At 39.4% G+C, this 12,239-nt stretch overlaps 1 protein-coding gene across 4 annotated transcripts in view; it reads right to left on the reverse strand.

Moving 5' to 3' along the window:
* Window positions 1–12,232, reverse strand: part of ATF7 (activating transcription factor 7) — an 86,856-nt gene extending 74,624 nt beyond the window's left edge. For 2 of the 4 annotated variants that reach the window (XR_003970378.1, XM_030322758.1), the window contains exon 1: window positions 12,099–12,211. The gene's annotated coding sequence lies outside the window, so the exon portion shown is untranslated. Of the gene's footprint in view, window positions 1–11,767; window positions 12,022–12,098 lie in introns of those variants that run through there. The other 2 variants (XM_030322757.2, XM_032593982.1) reach the window with 2 other exon arrangements.
* Window positions 12,233–12,239: the final 7 nt, after the last annotated feature.

Here is a 12,239-nt window from a genome sequence, read left to right on the forward strand (position 1 = left end):
TTTCAGCTCAGCTATAAACAAGCTAAAAAGTTTAGACAGGCACCCAAACAGAGCTCTATGGGCTCCATTTCCTTATGATATTAAAAAGAAAGAAATTATATACAAACAGTTCTCTTCCAAGAACATAACTTTGGATACTAAGTTTCTGACTCTAAGATAATTTAACTGCCGCCAAGCAAAGAGTACAAACACCAAAGATCTCTACCACAGCAGTCTCAACATTTGATTCTCCATAGGATACTCGGTGCTACTGTGATTTGCATTACATCTAGAAAAATGATTTAAGGAAAAAATGCCAATAAACATATGAACTGTGAGCCTATAATACATGTTATGTGAACCTCAGAAAACAAAGACTCAAGTTTTACTAGGCAGTAGATTATTTAGGAATTGAAATTTCTGTTCATAAATTCTGAGTTTGTTTTCCACTGTGTTATTTAGCATAAAAACAGTTTAGCATATATTATTTCACTAGTACGTAAACTAACTGCCCCAAAAGGACAATATAGAAAGCACATACATCATTACAATCTTAAACTAACTTGCCTTACTGTTTTATATCTGGGTAAAAACACAAAGCGTAAAGCACTTTGCTAACTAACTAACAGACTGGAAAACAGAGGTACAGAGTTATAAAAAAATGGGCAAAAGATGAGTCAAGAGATTGAGGTTGGCCTGAATCCTAGTTACCTATTCTCACACACCTGAAAGAAGATATAAAAATTGACAGCACATCTTTTTAGGACTCCTGAAAGTTATATGACAACTTGTATATTATATAACTACTTCCAACTGAATTGTGTCTTTCCAAAAGTTTACACACAGTAGGTGTTTCTTACATGTTTATTATATAAATGAATGTCCAGAAATATGAATTTGAGGGATTATAAGTTCTTGGAGCATTGTTTTTGTCTAGGGAAATTAATGTTATAGTTTTAACATTAAGTATATTTTATTATAAATTTTTTCAATTTACAATCCAGTTCTAGTATATGTCAAGGATTGGCAAACTTCAGTCTGTGGGCCAAAGCCAGCCTGCCACCTGCTTTTGTATGGCCCACAAGCTAAGAATGGTTTTTACATTTTTAAATGGTTGAAAAAAACCATAAAAAGAGTATTTCAGAACACATAAAAATTATATGAAGTTTGGGGTACCAGGGTGGCTCAGTTGGTTAAACGTTTGACTTTGGCTCAGGTCATGATCTCATGGTTTGTGGGTTTGAGCCCCACACTGGGCTCTGTGCTGACAGCTCAGAGCCTGGGAGCCTGCTTCAGGTGTGTGTCTCCCTCTCTCTGCCCCTCCCCTGCTTGTGCTCTGTCTCTCTTTCTCTCTCAAAAATAAACATTAAAATAATCATCATAATTAAACGATACATGACGTTCAAATTTTAGTGTCCATAAAAAAAAGTTTGAAGGGCAAACAACCACGCTTATCCTTTGCATGTTGTCTATGGCTACTTTCGTGCTACAATGGCAGAGTTGAGTACTTACAACACAGACCTCACGCCTGCAGAGCCTAACATATTTACTCTCTGGTCTTAGTTTGCAAACTCTTGATATTCATAAATAACTATTATTAATTAAAGTACATGCTTAATTAGGAGATCCCCATTATAAGAAATGTCAGAGTATATGTGTTAATTAATAAGAACTTTTTTTTTTTAATTTTTTTTTTCAACGTTTATTTATTTTTGGGACAGAGAGAGACAGAGCATGAACGGGGGAGGAGCAGAGAGAGAGGGAGACACAGAATCGGAAACAGGCTCCAGGCTCTGAGCCATCAGCCCAGAGCCTGACGCGGGGCTCGAACTCCCGGACCGTGAGATCGTGACCTGGCTGAAGTCGGACGCTTAACCGACTGCGCCACCCAGGCGCCCCAATAAGAACTTTTATAATGTGACTATTCAACCAATTCCTTTTTATTTGACTACAAATTTTAGAAATTAGGTTTTCTTTTTTTTTTTTTAAGTAATTTCTACACCCAACATGGGGCTCAGATTCACAACTCCAAGATCAAGAGTCCTATGCTCTTCTGCTTGAGCCAGCCAGGCACCCCAGAAATTAGGTTTTCTTAAAATAAGATTAATTAATCTAGCTCTATAGTTCTCAATCTTTAGCATATTCACCTGGGCACCTTGAAAAATGCTGATTCCTATGCCTCCTGGATTCTCTTGGCTTTGGGACCCAAGAATCTACACTTAAAAAAACTGGGTAATTCCAATGCAAATGGTCAGTAACCCAGCATTTGAGAGGCACTAAAGTGGTTGGAAAGTTTAGTTCTTCCACATAGCAAACGCGTGTATTTTTCCAGTTTGGTACTATCAGACAGCAGTTCTCAAAGTGGGGTGCAGGGATGCCCATAGATCCCTGAGACCCTTTCAGAGGGCCGTTCAAGTCATAGATGGGTAAACCATCTGTTTAAAGGGCAAGATAGGCTAATTCATTTTAATTAGTATTAAAAGTTCACAGATGTGGTTTTAGATTCTACACAACAGCTAACCTTTAAGAAACTACCACATTTTGGATTCTGGTATAGTATCAAGGAAAGACTATCTACGACTATCTGAAAAGAATCTTTCCTTTTCCTATCAAGTATCAGTGTGAGCCCAGGTTATCCTCATATACTTCAACCAAAACAACATAGTGTAACAGACTGGATGCAGAAGCAGATATAAGAATCCAGCTGTTTTTTTTTTTTTAATGTTTATTTATTTTTGAGACAGAGAGAGACAGAGCATGAATGGGGGAGGGGCAGAGAGAGAGGGAGACACAGAATCTGAAACAGGCTCCAGGCTCTGAGCTGTCAGCACAGAGCCCGACTCGGGGCTCAAACTCACAGACCGTGAGATTATGACCTGAGCCGAAGTCGGACGCTTAACTGACCGAGCCACCCAGGCGCCCCAGAATCCAGCTGTTTTCTATTAAGCCAGATGTTAAAGAGATCTGAAGCCCTTCCCCTAAATTTTTTTGACACTATAATACATTTATGCTATCATTTTAAAGTAATATTTTTTCACAGTGCCTGGATGACTCAGTTGGTTGAATGCCCAACTCCTGATTTCGGATCAGGTCATGGTCCCAGGGTAATGGGATGGAGCTTCGCACAGGACTCCGTGCTGAGCATGGGGCCTGCTTGGGATTCTCCCTCCTCTCTGCCCCTCCCGCCCTCCACTCTCTCATGCACTCTCTCTCTAAAAATAAATAAATAAAACACATTTAAAAATAAAATAAAATAAATATTTTTTCAACTGCTCCATTTTAATTTCTAGTATGTTCAATATCAATAGATATAACCAAGACAAACCAAAGCCCTTTGGAGTCCCCAACAATTGTAGAGTATAAAGGGATAGGTACTGAGACCAAAAGCAGTTTGAAACCCATTGCTTTAAGAAATACACAAACAGTAGAATACCCTGGACTGATCAAAGAGAAGGTTAAAATTAATTTCTGGATTTCGAGCTCTGACATGCAGGGACAGGTTTCAAAAAAAGGAGCCAGCTTAAATAGACCAAATAGTTTTGTAGCAAATGACTGAAAACAGATGGGAGTGAGAATTAGGCTGAATCATAAGTTAGGCAACACATGACCAAAGCTTAGAACCTATCTGGAAGCAGCTTCATATAGGCAACTACTTGACTAGAATTTTTTTTTTTTTAAGTCTCTCTAGGCTTTTGGAGGATTCAAGGAACTATTCTGAGCTATCCTCAGAAAAGTTAATAAAGCAAAGACAAAGAAGCAACAACTTGCTAAGCAGGAAGCAGAGTTAGAAATAACTAGAGAACATTATACCTATTTATGTTTGGCTTCAATATGCATTTTAGGAGTCGAAAAATTCCTGGAAAATGGTAAGCTGTCAAAAATCTAATGTTGGGGGCGCGTGGGTGGCTCAGTTGGTTAAGCATCTGACTTTGGCTCAGGTCATGATCTCACAGCTTGTGAGTTCGAGCCCCGGGTCAGGCTCTGTGCTGACAGTTTGGAGCCTGGAGCCTGCTTCGGATTCTGTGTCTCCCTCTCTCTCTCTCTCTCTGCCCCTCCCCCACTCACACTCTGTCTCTCTCTCAAAAAATAAATAAACATTAAAAAAATTTTTTTTAATCTAATGTTGTGTTTTGTGTTTTTTCCTACTCATTTTCTGATAAAGTATCATCACTAATACAATAAACCAACACCAGTCAACCCCAAAACACTAATCTTTTAACTTTTTTTAATGTTTATTTATTTTTGGGAGAGAGAGAGAGTTCAAGTGGGGTAGGGACAGAGAGAGAAGGAGACACAGAATCTGAAGCAGGCTCCAGGCTCTGAGCTGTCAGTGCAGAGCCTGATGCAGGGCTGGAACCCACGAACCACAACATCATGACCTGAGCCAAAGTCAAACACTTAACTGAGTCACCCAGGCGCCCCAAAATACTAATCTTTAAGGATAAATTTAACATCTTCATGAACTTACTATTTTTTTATGGACTTAATTTAAACAGACTGTAAACAACAACAAACCTGATAGACTTTAACATTAAACTCCAGTATGAGGTTGGTCCTAGATAAGAAATTGCTACAGTTATCTCATGATGAGAATCATGGCAATGGTTAGAAACTGTCGGGGGGGGGGGGGCGGGGGGCGGGTATCTATTTTCTAAGACTGTCCACAGACTGGCAACACAGTGATCTGTTTGGGGTATTCTAATGCTCACTGATTGGCTTTCAACAGTCCCAAACACAGATGTATAAAATACCAGCAAACTACTGCTTGCCCAAAACTTAAAACAATAAAGAAAATGGTGCTACAGGAGACAAGTTAGTATCAGAAATACCAGAAAAACCATGTTAAATGAAACCAACATGGTGTCACTCAAGTTTGATAAAGCTTAAATAAACATTACTGGCAAGAAACTTGGTGCCAACACAAATCATTTATAGCAGTCATATGTTCTATCCAATAAGTCATCCTGTTTTTATAATATAGTCAGGCATATTCCTATTCAAAAAGAATGATTACACTCTATTTTTTAATGTGAAAAAAAAAATGTAATTTTTCTACCACATTGTAAATTTTAAGCCCCAAATACAGTATGACCAATTTAGCATATAAATCTCCTTTGTCCATTATGTCAGCAAAAAGCACTATACCAGATAAGAAGATATTAATAGGTAATTCTACTCAAAACAAGTTGGATTTTGTGAGAAGGTGGGGCTATGTCAAAACAATGTCCCACAGAGGCCCAAGCCACAAGCTCACAAAAAGTGACTTTTTAAGCTAAATCATGGCTCTTGTTAGACCTTCATAAATTGACATTTATTAAGGATAAATGCAGTACTGAATAGAAAAGGGAAACCTTTTTTTATTAACTAAACTCTACCTCCAACGTGGAGCTCGAACTCATAACCCCAAGACCAAGAGTCTCATGCTCTACAACTGAGCCAGCCAGGTACCCCCAGAAGAGAAATTCTATACATGCTCGGGTTTCAAATATATGAGAACACTTAGAATTAAAATCACCAAAAAATGAGAAAAAGCTAACAAAGTGAAGTTGTGAGTCTCTAATGAGTTTTGTTCTCCTACTAAGTGTTCTTATACCCTTCACAATACTAATGTAGTAACTCACAGTTGCCTTAGTTGGGAATCTTTCCTAGGTGTCTGCTTACAAAGTTTTAAAAACTACATAACAAACTGGTCTTTTCATAAAATTTTTCCTGAAATATAACACTCATCCTTCCTCTCTAAGGAAGCCAAGCAGTATACATTTACTTTCAAAACTAAACTGAATCTTCTTCATTGTATACAGGCAGTGGGTATATTATTCAAATCCTTCCCCCACCAAAAAAAGTTTCTAAACAAAAGGATAAACAAGAGAAGGAAAGGAAACAAAATACTATGACTTAAGGAAAGAAAAAAAAAACATTCTTTCAATACAAAGTGTCCACCAGGGAAATTTTGGAAAGAAAGTATCATGATGAAATATTTAAAGACATGAAATGACCCCAATGCAAAATATTTGTTGTTGTTGTTGTTGACTTTTGTTTTTTGGGTTTTTGTTTTGTTTTGTTTTGTTTTCTGGTGTTTTTGCTCAAAGGAGTTATTTCTTCTCATTTATGTTCCTTACTTTTTGTTTAGCCATTCCCACTGGGTCAGTAGAACCATTTCAATTTCATTTTCTTTACACTCTATTTTTCTTCCTGATTCTTCAACAGTAAGTTCTTTGATCTGAGTTTCTATTTATGAATGTGTGGACTGGAAAGGACCTTGAGGGGTCGTCAAGTCCATCGTTCTGCTTTCCAGGAGAATTCATAACTAAACAATCTCAGATGGATGAGAAGCTATCAAAAGAAGATGCATCCTGTCCCTAATGGCATGCTACTTTATTCTGCACAGACATTTCCATTCACAATTTGCAATTTTCTAAAAGTGAAAGTAAAAATTAAAACCCCAAAAGAGGAAGGTGCTTTAAAAAATGCATTTATCAGCTAAAACTGCTCAAACATAAATTCAACTATCAGGTCTAAAATTAACACACAGGAAAGTTGTTGGCTGCCAACATCGTCTTTAGTCCCTAGAGAGATGTCTTCTGATTTCTGGCTTATTGCTAGCACAATTTTACCTACAGCACAGAACATGGCAAACTTAGCCCACCACATCAATAAACTGTAATTATAAATGTCAATTTTGTGTGTGTGTGTGTGTGTGTGTGTTTTCTTACAGGTGGTATAGGTTTTTATTCCAAACAGAAAATGAAAACTTAGGTCTAATTTGGAGGTATCAATATTATGGGGCAGCTACAATATAACTGTTACATGGGCAAAAGTTTAATTTTTTAATACGTAACTTAAAATGTGGAGGGAATGGGGTGCCTGGGTGGCTCAGTTGGTTAAGCGTCCAACTGACTCTTGATTTCGGTTCAGGTCATGATCTCACAGTCCTGGGACCAAGCCCTACGTTGGACTCAGTGCGGAGTGTGAAGCCTGCTTGGGATTTTCTCTCTCTTTCTTTTTCTCTCTCAAAAATAAATACTTAAAAATAAATAAATGAATAAATGAATAAAATGTTGAGGGAATGACATTTCTTCTTAAAAGCTTCTTTTTTTTCCTTCCTAAAAGTTTCTAAAACAGAATTTCACCTGATGACAAAAAACATCCACCTATGAAGAAACACTGTTAATCATTCTAGAATTGTTTAAAAAATAAAGAAAAAGTAGGGGCGCCTGGGTGGCGCAGTTGGTTGAGCGTCCAACTTCAGCCAGGTCACGATCTCGCGGTCCGTGAGTTCGAGTCCCGCGTCAGGCTCTGGGCTGATGGCTCGGAGCCTGGAGCCTGTTTCCGATTCTGTGTCTCCCCTTCTCTCTGCCCCTCCCCGTTCATGCTCTGTCTCTCTCTGTCCCAAAATAAATAAAAAACGTTGAAAAAAAAAATTAAAAAAAAAATAAAGAAAAAAAATAAAGAAAAAGTAAAAAAAAAAAAAAATAAAGCAGGACCAGCAATGTTGGAAATGGGAGGAAAATTACAGCTAAAAAATAGGGGAATTATTATTTTTTTAATGTTTATTTATTTTTGAGAGAGAGAGACAGAGCATGAGCAGGGGAGGGGAAGAGAGAGAAGGAGACATAGAATTTGAAGAAGGCTCCAGGCTCTGAGTTGCCAGCACAGAGCCTGATGTGGGGCTCGAACCCACGAATGGTGAGATCATGACCCAAGCCGAAGTCGGACGTTCAACCGACTCAGCCACCCAGGCGCCCCCAAAATAGGGGAATTATTAAATAGATGGCTTATGAACAACCGGCAAGTAATGTAGTGATCTATAAACACTAGCGTAACATAGCTAGGTAGCAACTAATGTCTAACTTCATTTCTTTTTTTTTTTTTTAATGTTTATTTTTGAGATATGAGAGAGGGAGAGAACGTGAGCAGGGAGCGGGCAGAGAGAGGGAGACATAGAATCCAAAGCAGGCTCCCGGCTCTGAGCTGTCAGCACAGAGCCCAATGTGGGGCTCGAAATCAAGAACTAAACCCTGAGATCATGACCTGAGCTGAAGTCGGACGCTTAATTGAGCCCAGGAGCCCCTAACTTCATTTCATTTTTTAACAGGTCACTAGCCTAGGAGCTCAGGGATAGGTCAGAGACAATATATTTAGATTTCAACAAGATACCTCTTTATATTTCACAGGAAATGTAGGTTAAGAACATAAAACAGTAGGTGGATTCACAATTGAGTTTTACCCGAAAGGTTGATTAATGGAGTGCTGATTTACAGAGCATCACTCCACTCTTACTTATTTTTACCAGTGACCTAAAACAAACACATAGGGGTCATGTTTATGTCTTGTTTATCAAATTTATCTATCAATGATACAAATATGAGAATATGACATGAGGAATGGCCAAGAGGCTAAATAACATTATTAAGCTAAAACAATAAACACAAACTAACAAGATGACAATAACAAGGATAAATGTAAGGTCATCAATTACATGTAAAAAATTACGCAAATTAATGTGATCTTAGACTTTAAGAACAGAGGTACCAAGTGCAGCAGAAAAGAGGCCATACTCTCCCTTGTACTATGTATTGATCAGATTATACCTGAGATGTCATTATTTCAGTTCTAGATAAGAAACCCTAAAGATTCAGGCAACTGAGTTGATGAGGAACGTGAACTTTATTAAAAATGGTCATTTGAGGAATGGCTGAAATAACTTGGGATATCTACCCCAGTAAGAGAAGCCTCTCTTCATGGGACATAACCGTCCTCCAATATTTGAAGGGCTACCATGTTGACAAATAATTAGGTTTATTTATTGTAGCTGCAAATGGCAGAACTACAGAGCTTCAGCACAATGTAAAGAATGTTCTAGAAGTAGACCTCCAATAATGGGATAGGGTATCTGTGAAGTGGGGACCTCTTCCTTATAACATTAGGAAGTGAAAAGACCCAACTACCAGGGATTCCAAATATAATGTATTTTCACATTTCATGAATATATTGATCCCCAAAGAAGCCTGCTGCAGGAAGACAAAATTCAAAAACCAGATGCTTAAAAATTGTTTTCCTTGACATGTTTCTAAATAGGTGGAAGACCTTTTCTCTTTTTTAAAGTTTATTTATTTTTTTTTTAGTATTCTCTCTCTACACCCAACATGGGGCTCGAACTCATGACCCCAAGATCAAAAGTTGCAAGCTACACCGACTGAGCCAGCCAGGTACCCTGATGGAAGACTTTTTCACGAACTCTAAAATCATAATACCATTTTCAGAGAAACCAACAACAAAAGAAATTAATGCTTCTTCTTTCTTAATGAATGCTGCATTTGTTTTTCTCAAAGAAACAACATCTGCATCTTAACTTTAGTACCTTTATCAAGGGATAAGGGACAATTATATGCCAGCCTGCCAACTAGTCTCAAGAAGAGAGCTGTCTTTGTTATGCATGTACAAGGCAACGCTATTTGCTCCACCTAGAACTTCCTTGCAAGGAGAAGACTCCTCCTTATCAGGCGTGGATGAGGCTGCTTGAACACTGACTCCCTCCTACTGAAGCCGAGGAAAAACTCCGTCTTGACATGTACAAAACAGTAACTTGTGAGAACTTCAGAGCAGCTGTGTTCAGGCAGAGCCAGGGACTTTACTTGAGGCAAAGCAGTATAGCTTAAGAGTTGGTTGAAAAAAACAATTTTCATTTTGGAAGTGGGAGAGGAAAGAGAAAGGAGGTACAAGAGCAGTATCCGTGAACATTTAAAAGCAATGGTAAACCAAAATGCTTAAAAATTACAACACTGAAACTCTCACAGGATGTAACCTTTGATCCACAAGCTTAAAGATGAGGAATATTAGCACTCTCTAGCTTTCTGCTAGGTGTTAACACTAATGAAGGAAAAAAGAATCTTGCATTTAATAGTGCCCAAGTTAAAGCCATCACAAATTCTAGGATGGGAGAATAAAACAAGGGACTTTGCTTCTTCACTGTATATTTTTTTGTGCTGCTGTCAGGCAAACCGCAAAAATGTCTGAATGCCCAATAGAACTGCTGTAAATGTGAAATACTGGAACCCAATTCAGTAATTAATGCCAAAGTGTCAGTAATTAATTAGTCTTAATGTGTTGTAGGGGCAACTTTCTGGCCAGGAGAAAAAGCTTCAAATGGTCCCTGAAAACAGAAGGTTAATACAAAGCAACACACTCCAGCTTCTCTTTATGTAACAGCTTTACCGGCATTTCAGACATTATTTTGCTTCTCAAAAGTAAAAGGAGAAGAGAAGGATGGAAAAGACAAATCTATGCAATAGAAAAGAAGTTATTAATTAATTGGCTGCATTGGTTCAATCCATTATTAAATACACAACTATCAAACAAAGGGCAAAGGCTTGTCCCTTTGCTGTACAGAATTAAGAACTGGTAAGACTACTTAGTATAGCTGCCAAACTTTTCTTTAGCTTCTTTTCTTACAGACATGTTACATTTCGCAATAGTCTCCACTTACCTTACATCCTCCATGTTTAAGTACAAATTGTGTTTGATTTCCTCAACACTTGCCCTAAGATATTATGACATATCTTTAGCTTCTGAGTCTAGACACAAAGGAAGAAACTGAATTTTTTTCACTTTCCTGAAATACATGTCCATCTTATTTACACCATTTAAAATATATAAGCTAATGAAAACTAACTACAGCCATCCATTTAACAACTTCAAGAATATAAGTGGATACGACATTTAACAAAACAAACTTCAATTTAGTATATTTTTCTGTGCTTACAAGAACTGTAAAGACCGATGTCTTTATAAGAATTACTTTACTTATACTACTGCAAAGTTTTTAAACATAAGAATCAAGCGAGCTTGCCCAGAAAGCTCTGCAGACCCCCACAACCCTACACTTACTAGGACGCAACCTTCGGAGATACTAAAATACTGCTCTATTAAGTAGAAAACAAACTTTTAAAGTTAGGAAAGTAGCAACGCCGCAATCTGGGTAGGAGGTGCCCTGGGTAGTAAACACCCCAGTCAGAGAACATAACAAGCAATTCAGAGCAACATATGACTCCCAATGGGGCTCCAACTTGGGCTGCTTAAGTCCCAAGCCCCCATCCCTGAGTTTAGGAAGATAGGACTGTAGGAAAAGGAAGAGAGAGAGAAAGGAAATCACAATAGAAGTGATGAAATTGTTCTATTTTTCTCCTCCTGTACCCCTATCCCACTACTCTTGCAAGCTGGTCACCAGACTAGGTGCCCTATACACCAAAAGCCCCGAATCAATATCCTAGGCTGCTTCTGATACCTAGGCTAAAAACGTTTATCTATCAGCTGTCTCGTTTCCAAACACCACCTCCTTTACCCCCTCTGAATTCCTACACCCTTCTCAAAACCGATGCTTTTTGACTACTAAGTCCACCCCTATTAACTTCCTAAACTCATTCACTGAATCTTCTCCAAATTCAGACTTTCTCTCTGAAATCCTGTCCCTATGCTTTTTCATAATGCTGTCGAAATGCCAGGACTCCCATTTCCAATGATTTACTCCTACCTATCTTTCCAACCAAACCCAGTGTCATGTTTTCACCTACTCTCCCTACCTCCTGCCTATTACCCCTGGCTCTTCCAATGCCAAGCTCCTAACACCACTCTTTGATAAGCCTGGGTCTTCAACCAATTTAGTACCCTTCCCCTTCCTCCCGTTCCACTCCATCCCCTGATCCTCCCATTAGGCTCTACCAGACTTCCATTCCCTCAGGATTCAACTCCCCTCTCCTTGCCACGCCCTGTGCCCCCCGGGGCTACTTACCCCAAGTTCTCCCCACACTTCAGGCCTCTGGCCCCGCCTTCCCCCCCAAAGGAAGGAGGCGGTAGGAGGGAGAGAAGAGGGGCGGCACTCCGCAAGGTAAGGACGATCTCTCATTAGTGTTCATCGCCGCCAATCGTAGCTTCCTTCTCTTTTATTGGCCGGCGTTAGCCCATGCCCCACCCACTTCCTCAGACTGGGCCCGGCCACCGCCTCAGCGCCCCCGTCCAACACAGACTGGGAGGGGAGACCCCGGCCTGGGACACTGGGACTGGCCAGAGTTGAAAGGGAGACTCTGCCAGATCATGGACTAGTTAATGTTAAAAGAACTCACCCGCTGGTAGCTCCGTCGCCTCCCGCCCGCCCGCGTTCGGTCCCACAATCTGTCTCCAGCTCCTTCTTTCCCCCCTCAGCGGAGCAGATACTTTCTTCTCGTCCGGCCAGGGGCTCTCACCTCTCGCGAGATGTGGGGGGT

The sequence above is a fragment of the Lynx canadensis genome, chromosome B4, assembly GCF_007474595.2.
Source record: "Lynx canadensis isolate LIC74 chromosome B4, mLynCan4.pri.v2, whole genome shotgun sequence".
NCBI classification, from domain to species: domain Eukaryota; kingdom Metazoa; phylum Chordata; class Mammalia; order Carnivora; family Felidae; genus Lynx; species Lynx canadensis.